This window comes from Arachis duranensis, chromosome 2, assembly GCF_000817695.3.
Source record: "Arachis duranensis cultivar V14167 chromosome 2, aradu.V14167.gnm2.J7QH, whole genome shotgun sequence".
In the NCBI taxonomy this organism is placed as follows: domain Eukaryota; kingdom Viridiplantae; phylum Streptophyta; class Magnoliopsida; order Fabales; family Fabaceae; genus Arachis; species Arachis duranensis.
Genome location: NC_029773.3, coordinates 42,177,266 through 42,180,596, shown reverse-complemented (window position 1 = coordinate 42,180,596; position 3,331 = coordinate 42,177,266).

The following is a 3,331-nucleotide window of genomic DNA, read 5'->3' as shown; positions in this document are numbered from 1 at the left end:
AAGTGTAGGGGCGTGCATTTTCTTGCATTGTAGGCAAGTTGAATGCCAACCTTACATTTTCCGGACTAAAATCTAAGTATTTTCCCCAAAACTATTGTAAGATAATTCTTTGGATTCGGGTTTATACTTTGGTCATGCTTCCTAGTGATTCATGCATTGGCATAGAACTCTTAAACCATTAAGATTCTGACTTGTTGAATGGGGTTGGTCAGAACTTCCCAACCTCTTCTTTGGATCTCATGTCGGACCTCCGGATACTCATTTTTCTTGAGCTTAAAATGGACCTCAGGGATCACCTTCTTCTTAGCCACAACATCATAGAAGTGGTCTTGATGGGCTTTGGAGATAAATCTATCCATCTCCCATGACTCGGAGATGGAAGCTTTTGCCTTCCCTTACCCTTTTCTAGAGGTTTCTCCGGTCTTAGGTGCCATAGGTGGTTAGGGAAAAACAAAAAGCTATGCTTTTACCACACTAAACTTAGAATATTGCTCGCCCTCGAGCAAAAGAAGAAAGAAAAGAAGAAGAGGAAGAGAAAATATGGAGGAAAATAGGGGGAGGTGTATTCGGCCAAGGTGTAGAAGAGGGGGTTGTGTTGTGTGAAAATGAAGAAGGATGGAGGGGTTTATATAGTGAGGGGAGAGGGAGTAGGTTCGGCTATTTAGGGTGGGTTTGGGTGGGAAACAAATTTTGAATTTTGAAGGTAGGTGGGGTTTATGGGGAAGAGTGGAAGGATGTGAGTGGTGAAGAGGTGATGGGGATGAGAGATTATGGGGAAAAGAGGATGAATGTGAAGAAGAATAGAGAAGGTGAGTTGAGGTAGGTGGGGATCCTGTGGAGTCCACAGATCCTAGGAAGATCCTGTGGGGTCCACAGATCCTAAGGTGTTAAGGATTTACATCCCTGAACCAATTAGGCATGTAAAATGCCTTTGCATACAATTCTGGCGTTTAAACGCGAAAGTGATGCTTATTTTGGGCGCTCAACGCCCAATTGCAGCATGTTTCTGGCGTTGAACGCCAGTTCGATGCTTGTTTCTGGCGTTCAGCGCCAACTCTCCTCAGGGTATATTCCTTGCGTTCAAATGCCCGGATGCTGCTTGTTTCTGGCGTTCAACGCCAGATCCATGCTCTGTTCTGGCGTTGAACGCCAGCCAGATGCTCCTTACTGGCGTTTAAACGCCAGTAAGTCCTTCTTCCAGGGTGTGATTTTTCTTCTGCTGTTTTTGATTCTGTTTTTAATTTTAGTATTTTTTTTTGTAACTCCACATGATCATGAACCTAATAAAACATTAAAGAACAATAAAAGAAAAATAAAATTAGATAAATAAAACTTGGGTTGCCTCCCAATAAGCGCTTCTTTAATGTCAATAGCTTGACAGTGGGCTCTCATGGAGCCACACAAGTGATCAGGTCAATGTTGTAGACTCCCAACACCAAACTTAGAGTTTGGATGTGGGGATTCAACACCAAATTTAGAGTTTGGCTGTGGCCTCCCAACACCAAACTTAGAGCTTGATTGTGGGGAATTCGTTTGACTCTGTACTGAGAGAAGCTTTTCATGCTTCCTTTTTATGTATACAGAAGAACACCCTTGAGTCTTAAACACAAGGTAGTCCCTATTCAATTGAAGGACTAATTCTCCTCTGTTAACATCTATCATAGCTCCTGCTGTGGCTAGGAAAGGTCTTCCAAGGATGATGCATTCATCCTCCTCCTTCCTAGTGTCTAAGATTATAAAATCAGTAGGGATGTAAAGGCCTTCAACCTTTACTAACACGTCCTCTACCAATCCATAAGCTTGTCTTACTGACTTGTCTGCCAATTGTAATGAAAATATGGCAGGCTGTACCTCAATGATCCCCAGCTTCTCCATTACAGAGAGTGGCATAAGATTTATGCCTGACCCTAGCCTTTTCAAAGGTCATGGTGCCTATGGTGCAGGGTATTAAGAATTTTCCAGGATCTTGTCTCTTTTGAGGTAAAATTTACTGAATCCATGTATCTAGTTCACTAATGAGCAAGGGAGGTTCACCTTCCCAAGTCTCATTACCAAACAACTTGGCATTCAGCTTTATGATGGCTCCTAGATATTGAGTAACTTGCTCTCTAGCTTTATCTTCATCCTCTTCAGAGGAAGAATAGTTTTCAAAGCTCATTAATGGCAGAAGAAGGTTTAGTGGAATCTCTATGGTCTCTATATGAGCCTCATATTCCTTTGGGTCCTCAATAGGGAACTCCTTCTTGCTTGAGAGACGTCCCATGAGGTCTTCCTCATTGGGGTTCACGTCCTCTCCTTCCTCTCTAGGTTCGGCCATGTTGATTATATCAATGGCCTTGCACTCTCTTTTTGGATTCTCTTCAGTATTACTTGGGAGAGTACTAGGAGGAGTTTCAGTGACTTTCTTACTCAGCTGGCCCACTTGTGCCTCTAGATTTCTGATGGAGGACCTTGTTTCACTCATGAAACTTAAAGTGACCTTGGACAGATCAGAGACTATATTTGCTAAGTTAGAGGTATTTTCTCAGAATTCTCTGTCTGTTACTGAGAAGATGATGGAAAAGGCTTGCTATTGCTGAGCCTGTTTCTTCCACCATTACTAAAGCCTTGTTGAGGCTTTGTTGATCCCTCCATGAGAAATTTGGATGATTTCTCCATGATGAATTATAGGTGTTTCCATAAGTTTCACCCATGTAATTTACCTATGCCATTGCAGGGTTCTCAGGATCATAAGCTTCTTCTTTAGAAGATGCCTCTTTAGTACTGTTGGATGCATTTTGCCATCCATTCAGACTTTGAGAAATCATGTTGACTTGCTGAGTCAACATTTTGTTCTGAGCCAATATGGCATTCAGAGCATCAATTTCAAAAACTCCCTTCCTCTGAGGCATCCCATTATTCACGAAATTCCTCTCAGAAGTGTACATGAATTGGTTATTTGTAACCTTTTCAATAAGTTCCTGAGCTTCTGCAGGCGTTTTCTTTAGGTGAATGGATCCACCTGCAGAGTGGTCCAGTGACATCTTAGAAAACTCAGACAGACCATAATAGAATATATCTATCATGGTTCATTCTGAAAACATGTCAGAAGGACACTTTTTGGTCATTTGCTTGTATCTTTCCCAAGCTTCATAGAGGGATTCTCCATCTTTTTGCTTGAAGGTCTGAACATCCACTCTAAGCTTGCTCAGCTTTTGAGGAGGAAAGAACTTAACCAAGAAGGCCATGACCAGCTTATCCCAAGAGTCCAGGCTATCCTTAGGTTGTGAGTCTAACAATGTTCTAGCTCTGTCTCTAACAGCAAAAGGGAAAAGCATGAGCCTGTAGACTT